This window comes from Malaclemys terrapin, chromosome 16, assembly GCF_027887155.1.
Source record: "Malaclemys terrapin pileata isolate rMalTer1 chromosome 16, rMalTer1.hap1, whole genome shotgun sequence".
Taxonomy (NCBI): domain Eukaryota; kingdom Metazoa; phylum Chordata; order Testudines; family Emydidae; genus Malaclemys; species Malaclemys terrapin.
In genome coordinates this window covers 210,422-219,027 of record NC_071520.1, presented here as the reverse complement: position 1 = coordinate 219,027, position 8,606 = coordinate 210,422, and the positions used below count along the sequence as shown (strand labels likewise).

The window sequence follows — 8,606 nt, the reverse complement described above, 5'->3', positions numbered from 1 at the left end:
TCAAGGCTGCTTCCCCACTCTGAACTTTAGGGTACAAATGTGGGGGCCTGCATGAAAACTGCTAAGCTTAACTACCAGCTTAGATCTGGTCCACTGCCACCATTCCCAAGTGGATTCCCTTCCCTGGGAAGCCTTGAGAAACCTTTCACCAATTCCCTGGTGAATACAGATCCAACCCCCTTGGATCTAAAAACAAGAAGAAATTAACCATCCCCCTCCTTCCTCCCACCAACTCCTGGTGGATCAAGTTCCAAACCTCTTGGATCTTAAAACAAGGAGAAATCAATCAGGTTCTTAAAAAGAAGGCTTTTAATTAAAGAAAAAAGGTAAAAAACATCTCTGTAAAATCAGGATGGAAAATAACTTTACAGGGTAATCAAATTTAAAGAGCAATAGACCAGAGCAAAACGCTGCGTTAGAAATCGGATTCAAAGTACAGCAAACAGAGGTAAACACTCTAGTAAAAGGTACATTTACATGTTGAGAAAACAAAGTAAAAACTAACACGCCTTGCCCGGCTGTTTACTTACAAGTTTGAAATCTGAGAGACTTGTTCAGAAAGATGTGGAGAACCTGGATTGATGTCTGGTCCCTCTCAGTCCCAAGAGCGAATGACTTCCCAAACAAAGAGCACAAACAAAAGCCTTCCCCCCACCAAGATTTGAAAGTATCTTGTCCCCTTATTGGTCCTTTGGGTCAGGTGTCAGCCAGGTTATCCGAGCTTCTTAACCCTTTACAGGGAAAAGGATTTTGGAGTCTCTGGCCAGGAGGGATTTTATAGTACTGTACACAGGAGAGCTGTTACCCTTCCCTTTATAGTTATGACAACTCTGATTATACAGTGCTCTGTATACATCTGTTGGGGGGAATGGTGCAGGGGAACCCTGGGTTTGGCAGGGAGCCCCCAGGCAGCAAAACGGCTGAGCGAGCTGGTTGCCCCGAACAGGTTGAGGATGTCCCCGCTTGCAGCGTCATGCTCCAGCCTGGCGAGGGATAGGTGGCTGGGGAGGGCACCAAGCGCAGCCTGCAATGGGCAGAGTGGGGGGTGAGGGTGGCTCCCAGCACGGACAGTGGAGATGGGAGGCGGGAAGGGGAGAGGTCAGTGCCCTGGGCAGGGGGATCCCCCGCTCCCCCACTGCAAAACAGCACACCCCCACCTCACCACCAGCAACCGAGATGGAGGGGACAGCTTAGTGCACGGGGGGGCAGGGTCCCTGATACTCGCAACTGCAAAATAGCAACCCCCTCCCCCCTGTCTGCATCCCAGATGCTGAGGAGGGAGGAGGAAACCTTCCAGCTGCACCTCAGCGGCTCCCAGCTTCCCTCCCCCTGAAAGAATCCCTCTTTCCAAACCTGCCCCCCCAAACTCCCCCCTACGCACGCTCTCCACGCAGGCTCTGTCAGGAAGGCCAATTAGACAGGGCCTTGTGTCCTGGGGATGCACTGAAGGGCCATGGTCAGGAGGGGACTGGAAAGATGCAGTTTGGGGGAAGGCAATGCCCCTTCACATTCCCCCCCATCTTCACCCCTGCCAGTGGACCAGCCAGGACTACGTCATGGCCCATCTTTGGGCTACAGCCCAAGATTTGGGAGCCCTGCCCGAGGGTGAACTTCATCAGGCCCAGCTGACTTGTTCTTTAGCCTGTTCTTTCCCTGTTCGGGGGGGTGCTCCTGCCCCTGGCTGTTAGCATTATTGGTGTTCAGCATCTGGTCACAATGAACTTTGATTGAAGTGACTGAAGCCAAACAGGCAGGAAATGCTCAGAGATGCTCAGAGGACGTCAGCCTGACAGATAAATACACTGCTAGGAGCTGGATTATACCATGTTATGGGGGGAGTTAAAATCTCATTGACACAGCTGTGAGGATGCACTCTTCATTTAACACAGCTGGAAGCAACAGGTAAGGGGGCCTCGTGTAGAACAAGCCATGATGGCGTGTGCCCAGAAACTAGCCCCAGGTGGGCAGAGGATGCCACCGAGTGTCGTTCTGAGCTGGTGCGTGTGTGACAGAGACAAGCCGGGCAGTGCAGCCAGGACACGGAGGCAGAGCAGGAAAGCCGAGCAGAGCCTGTCAGCATGGTGTGATCGTGGGAGGAGCATAGAGAGCTTTTGGGCCAGGTGCTGGCTAAAGAGGCTTGGAACTGAGAGCAGGGAGGCTAATCCCTGCTGTTGGTTCCTGCTGTGTTTGGAGAAGCAGGACTCTGTATGTTCCTTGTCAATAAACAAGACATCAAAAAATTACCAGACTCCACTGCCAATTTCTGCTCCCCACTGGAACATCCCCAGGGCCCCAAACTTTGACTAGCCCCTTGGGTTGAAGAGGGACACCAATATCTTTATTGTGTGGTTTCGTTGCACGTCTATCTAATCTCAGTGGTTTATCAGCAACTAATTACTGTTGCAATGTTTTCTCATGTAATAACCATATTTATTAAAAACACAGAGGGCAGGTTTTTGAACCCAAACTCACCACTGCTAATACATGCAGGATTCAGATGTAAAGTCCTGGCTTTGAGTCATCCCCCATTTAAAAGCTCAATGACAGTTGCTAGAAATCCAGTGTCATGATTCATTGATCACTAATGCCAAGGGGCAGTGGCAGGGCTGGGAGAAGCAGAGGTTAATGTGGGTCTAAAGTCGTAGTGAGTGACATGGCTTCCAGCGAGGCAGAGTGGAAGCGGGGGTCCAGTTATACACACCAATCACACTCTTTGTGTCATTCGAATGCACCGGCGGGGTCAGCTCTCAGCATTTATTCCAGGGGATTTACCATGCAGAAGCCAACAGGGAAGGGGGTGAGCAGAGTGGAGGCATTGCAGGGACTGCACTGATTAGGTGGGGGATGGCACGCCGTGTCTGATCTAATATTGTCTCAGCGGCGCCGGCTCCCAAGGAGGATGGGCTCCTCCTGCCGGACCCAGCACACGTCTGTTGGCTTAACCAGGATGAGGGAAGACTTGCACTCCCCACTCTTACAGAACCCTGCCCAGTAGATGGAGCCTTTCCCATTGAGCAGGACGTTCTGACACTTGTCGTACCACCAGCCTCCATAGCTACTTGCGCAATTCCCACTGGCCTGGTCCTGATCCTTGTCAGTCGTGCTGAACTTCATGTTGTCGTGTATGCCCCCCAGGCCGGAGTGGTAGGTGGTGAGATAGTCCTCGCCGTCCCCAGAGTACCTGCCCAGCCTCAGCGGGTACCCGCTCAGCTCATCCTCAACACTGAAGATGTCGTACTCTGCGTAGCGGGTGTTGTTGGATTTGTCCTCCACCACAAAGCGGACCTTGTAGGTGTTCTGCCGCGTGAGCAGGGACAGGTACTTGTTGACCAGCCAGTAATCCTGCTGCACATTCCCAAAGCCGTACTTGTAGGTGCTCCAGGACTCCAGGTGATCTCTGTGTTGTAAGAATTTCTTTGGACAACGGTCCAGCCTTTGCCTTCGGTGTCCATGTCACACCACACCATTCGAGGGGGAGAGCCTGCCGGCTGGATGACATGGACCCCGCTGGGGCCGTCCCTGGGAATGTTGCTGCAGTCTTTGGGGAACCCTGAAATGCCATGAACATCAGGTTAAGGGGGCAGGTGGGGGTGGGGGAGTGAGCGCTAGCTAGCTCGATCAAATCAGCCTGGGGTAACTGGAGGCTGGGTTTTTAGAGGCAGGTCCTGTGTATTTCACAATACTACAGCCACAGAATCCGCCCCGGCCATTCCTGGCCACAGAATCCTGCTCCAGATCTTACACTTTCATTTTACCAATAAAATAAAATAAGAATCGTTTCTTGCTCTGCTGGTTTTGAAGAAACCTTGAAGAGATGAATCAAGTGTAAACCAAGGCTCTGTATCCTTCCTGAGTCCGTACTGCAGAAGAAATCGTTTGGCGAGGGTGGGGGAGACGCTGCCAGATCCATCTCAGCGAATGTCAATTATGAAACCCATCAGTGACAATTTAAATGGGAGTTTTCAAAGAGCCTAAGGGAGTTTGACACCCGACTGTGATTGGAATTCAGTGGGATTTAGGCACCCAACTCCCTGTGGCGCTTTTGAAAATTCCAGACATCCTATCGAGGGGGCTTGTCTTTGGGGCAGAAATTGTCCCGAACTATCCTGGTAGAATGAGAGCACTGTAGTTATACTGCCCCTCCCCTCCCCAGGGTTCTCCCTCGAGCCTGAGCCCCCCAGCTCCCCTACCCCCCAGACAATCCCCCTGTGTGCCCCTCCCCCATAGCTGAGCCGAGGGAGAGGAGCTGCTGAGCACTGCGGGGGCAGGGGCTCAGGGCCACCTCTGGATCTGGTTGGCCCCTGGCCTGCCTGGGCAAGCCCCTGAGCAGCTCCCAGAGCCGCTGGAGGTGTGGGGAGAAGGGAATGAAAACCCCTGACAAGGAGGAACTGGCTCTCCCTGCTGCCTGGACTCTGGGGGCAAGGCTTCTAGGCATGAGCGAGAGATCCCCAGCTGTTAGCCGGGGCTAGCCCTAGTATAGGAGTTGGTGAGATGGAAGGGTAGAACTCCCAGCCAATTTGGGGGAGTGCCTGGTTCCCACACGCTGCCCTGCGGTTGGCACCAGCGCTCTTCAGTCACTGCCGGGGGCTTGGCAGCCGTTACCGGAGAAAGGGATAACGAAGCTGTGTAAAGCAAACAGCCAGTCGAGCAGCACCTCCCCCACCCCGGCGGGCCCATTCCCAGGCGCTGGAGGCCTGCGAATGGGAGTATTGGGCTCACTAGCACAGGCCGGCCTTGCGATCCCTTCGGAGAACTCAGCGTTTCTTTGGGCCCAGCGCTGGCGGGGGGGCGGGAAGGTGCATTCAGTGGATAAGTGGATCTAGGGGTGACCCCGGCATGGGGGAGAGGAGCAGAATCAGGCCCACGATGCCCTGATCTCGGATATGGCAGATGATAGAAGCTCTCCGACGGGTTCTCTACTCACCCCTCTCGACCTTCTTGTGGGCCAGGCCCCGTTGCCCTGGACGGGGGCTACGCAAAGGAGTGCCATCATAGACAGTGCAGACAGAAGCACGAGAAAGCTGGACTGGAACCCTGCAGGGGACAGAAACTGCTGGACATGAGACCAGGAGAGAGTTTCACAAGTGCCTAAATCCCACTAGAAGTCACTGGGATTTAGGCACTTAAGTGACTTAGCCACTCTTGAAAATGTTACCCTTAGACGCTAAGGCCAGAGTTTTCAGGGGGCTCAACTACTGGGCCAGATTTTCAGAAGAGCTCAGCTCCCAGGTAGGCACCGCAGGACATGGCTGGATGTTCAAAGGGGCTCAGCATGGGGGGGGCGGGCTCAAGTATCTGGAGACGGAGTGAAGCCCACCATTCACCTCTCCCCTGGCCCGGCCACTATCTCCGTCTCTGCAGCCGGCCCGATTAGCACAGCTGGGACCCAGCTGCAGGGTAAAAACCATTCAAAGATTGCGGCTCCGATTGCCTGGCTCCCGGGTCCCGGGCGGGTCAGGGCCGGCTGGAGCGCTCCTTGTGGTGGGGAAGGAGCTGCTGCCTCTCTCCCCGTGCTGCACCGCTGCAAGGGGAGTGCTGCTCGGAGCAACCCCCTCTGTCCCAGCTCCCCCCGTCCACAGTCACTACCACCAGCCGGAGGGCAGTGCCCGCTCACCCACACAGAGACAGCAGCTGGGCAGCCTCTGGCAGGGCTCTGCCCCCCTTAGATGAGCGCCAGGTGAGAGGGGCCCAGGGCACAGAGCTGCTGTGTGCCCCACTCCAGGCATGCTGCCCCCTGCACTGCAGCCCAGCAGCCCAGAGGGGGACACGCTGCTGACACTGCAGCTGTTTTGTGGGCCCAGCTCAGGCCAGGCTTAAAGTGGGCAGAGTCGCCAGGGGCCACAGTCCTGGCCCAAAAGAGTTCAAAATGGAGCCGGGTCCCTGAGGGGTGCACTGTAAGCGCTGCCCTAGCAAGGGCATGGCCATTTATTTCAGTCGGGATTAACATAGACACCCCTCCCCCTCCCCCTCCCCACACATGCTTTTCCCAGGCCACCTTCAGCACTCAGCGCAGGGATTCACAATGACCTTGCCGGGATCAGCAGCCCAGAGCAATCCAGACTCTTGGACAGAAACCGGCTCATTCACCGCCCGCCCCCCCCAGGTATATCTATCCCGGCCCTGGTATTACATCTTGTGTAGCTACAGCCCACAGAACGCAGAGCACGGCATATGCAGCCCCCAATGGGAAATAGGTTGAGAACCCTACAGCAGAGGCTCACGTGTGAAGCTCCAGAGGTCCCAAGTTTGATTATAGCTGCTGCCGGCCCATGACAGTTGCAAAATGGCAGCTTTTTGTGGGGTGGGGCGGGGTGGGGCGGGCAGGGTGTGTGTGTGTGTGTCAAACCAGAACAGGCAAAAGCCGCACTGGAGTCCGGCACCGTGCTTTCTGTCAGCCATCATTGTATTCATGTGGTGTTGCTAGGGTTACCATATTCTGTGCCTCCAAATGGAGGACACTCCACGGCCCCTGGCCCCGCCCCCAGCCGCGCCCCCAGCCCCGCCCCAACCCCGCCCCCTCCCCAAAGTCTCCGCCCCCTCCCCTGCTTCCCGCGAACATTTAATTCGCGGGAAGCCTGAAGCAGGTAAGGGGGGTGTGGGGGGAGGAGGCGCGGCCCAGGCTGGCCCCCCGGCGGCTCCAGCCTGGGTCGGCTCGGGCCCTGGGGTGCCGGCCCCAGGCACCCCCGGCCCGCCCAGCACTGCCGGTCCCCGGCCCGGACCCCGGACCCCCGGCCGACCACCCCCGGCCTGCCCAGCACTGCCGGTCCCCGGCGGCCCGGCGCACCCCCCAGCTCCCCACCCCGCGGGCCCGGCTCCCCGGCTCCCCGCCGGACCGGCTCCCCGGCGGCCCGGCTGACCGGCTCCCCGCGGGCCCGGCTCCCCGGCTCCTCGCGGGCTCGGCTCCCGGCCCGGACCCCGGCCCGGCACCGCGCCCCCGGCTCCCTGTCCGGCCCCGCGCCAGGCCCGGCACTGTGACCCTGGCCCGGCACTGCGCCCCTGATTCCCGGCCCGGCACCATGCCCCCGGTCCCGCACCGGCCCCACACCGCCGGCCCCGGCCGAGCACCACCGAGCCCTCCCGATTTTCCCGGACATGTCCGGCTTTTGGGGATTTCCCCCCGGACGGGGATTTGAGCCCCCAAAAGCCGGACATGTCCGGGAAAATCCGGACGTATGGTAACCCTAGGTGTTGCAAAGTTAAAAAGTCCACAACTAACCCCAAAAGTGACCGTGATACAAACGTGCAAATGAATTGGAGAGAGAGAGAGAGAGAGAACACCGTGTAAACGACACACCGAAACACACTGTTGCAATGGAAACACTTTGCCCAGACATCATCCACAGACAGATTTCATTGGAAACACCTTCTTTTTGGAGCTGCCTGGACCCTAAATTCTTCAGACAATGTCACAGCCCAAGTAACTGTGACACGCTGCCAGCAATCTCAGGTATCTTTGTGAGAGGGAGGAGAGAGGCGTAACCCCATGGCAGGCAAAGGGTTAAAGCTTTAAAGGAGAAGGATTTCAGTGAGTCTGACAAGCCAGAACTACCATGTTTGGAACTGAAGTGAAATAACAATCTGGAGTCACTCATCCTTGAAAACACGCCTCCCCTTCTCCTGACGCCCCAGAGGAGCGGGGACGCTGCCAGCTAGCAGCCGTTCACACACTCTAATAGTCTAAGACACAGAGGGCCTGAGTTCGACCTGTGACCTTGGAAAACTCATTACACTGCACCATACCTCAGTTTCCCCCTTTTTAAAACATGGTTTATGCTAGTTCCTTTGTGTTCTAAAGTACTTTGGCCCCAATGCCCAAAGGTACCTGGGGCAGGGCGGGAGGATTCCTGCCTAGGGTCCAGCAGAGCGCTGGGCAGGGGATCCCCGCCAGGCTCCTGGTACCCCATGGCCCCGGGGGCACTCTTTACTCACCAGGAGGCACTGCCAGACTCCTAGCTAGCCAGGCTCATGCTGCAGCATGCACTTGCTGGGGGAAATGCTGCTCCGTTTCAAAGGAAAAGCAGCATGTACCTCACTGCGCCCCCATCCCTTGTGCCTCGGCCAGGCAGGGTCGGGAAAGAAGAGGATGCACCAGGGCTCCCCTCCCCGTTGTGCACCTGCCCGGGCTGAGGGGCGGCACTGAGAGGAGTGCAGGCTGCCCCTCTCTATGCGGTAGTTACTGCGTCTGTCTGGGCACGTTCCTTCCTGTGCCCGGGCACTCAGGGCACATGGTGTCCCACAGCGGCCACATAGCATGCCCTGCCACTGCACCTCCCCCACGTGCCCACACCGCCTGGGGCTCTGGTGCCCACCACCAGGCTCTGGCCCTACATCTCCAGGCTGTGTGAAATACTGGGCATTTCAATAAAACTCACCCATTCCGACGCTGCAGCTGAGCGGGCGAGTTAGCAACCTGAAGCGTCCCACTTCCACATCAGAAACCAGAGCCGGGGCTCCATGCCTTTATGGGGAAAGCGCCACTCTACACCCAGCTTATCTTGCTTTCTCAACCACTGGCCTCAAGCCTGGCTTGTGGGCAGGGAGGGAGCCCCCTCCGGAACGTCTGCCCATCCTTTATTTACTGCAGATACCAGATTTCTTGGGCTCCC

At 57.1% G+C, this 8,606-nt stretch overlaps 1 pseudogene; it reads right to left on the bottom strand.

Annotated features, from left to right (window-relative positions):
• Nucleotides 1-286: 286 nt before the first annotated feature.
• LOC128824794 (fibrinogen-like protein 1-like protein) lies at nt 287-8,376 on the bottom strand (annotated as a pseudogene).
• Between the last annotated feature and the right edge of the window lie 230 nt (nt 8,377-8,606).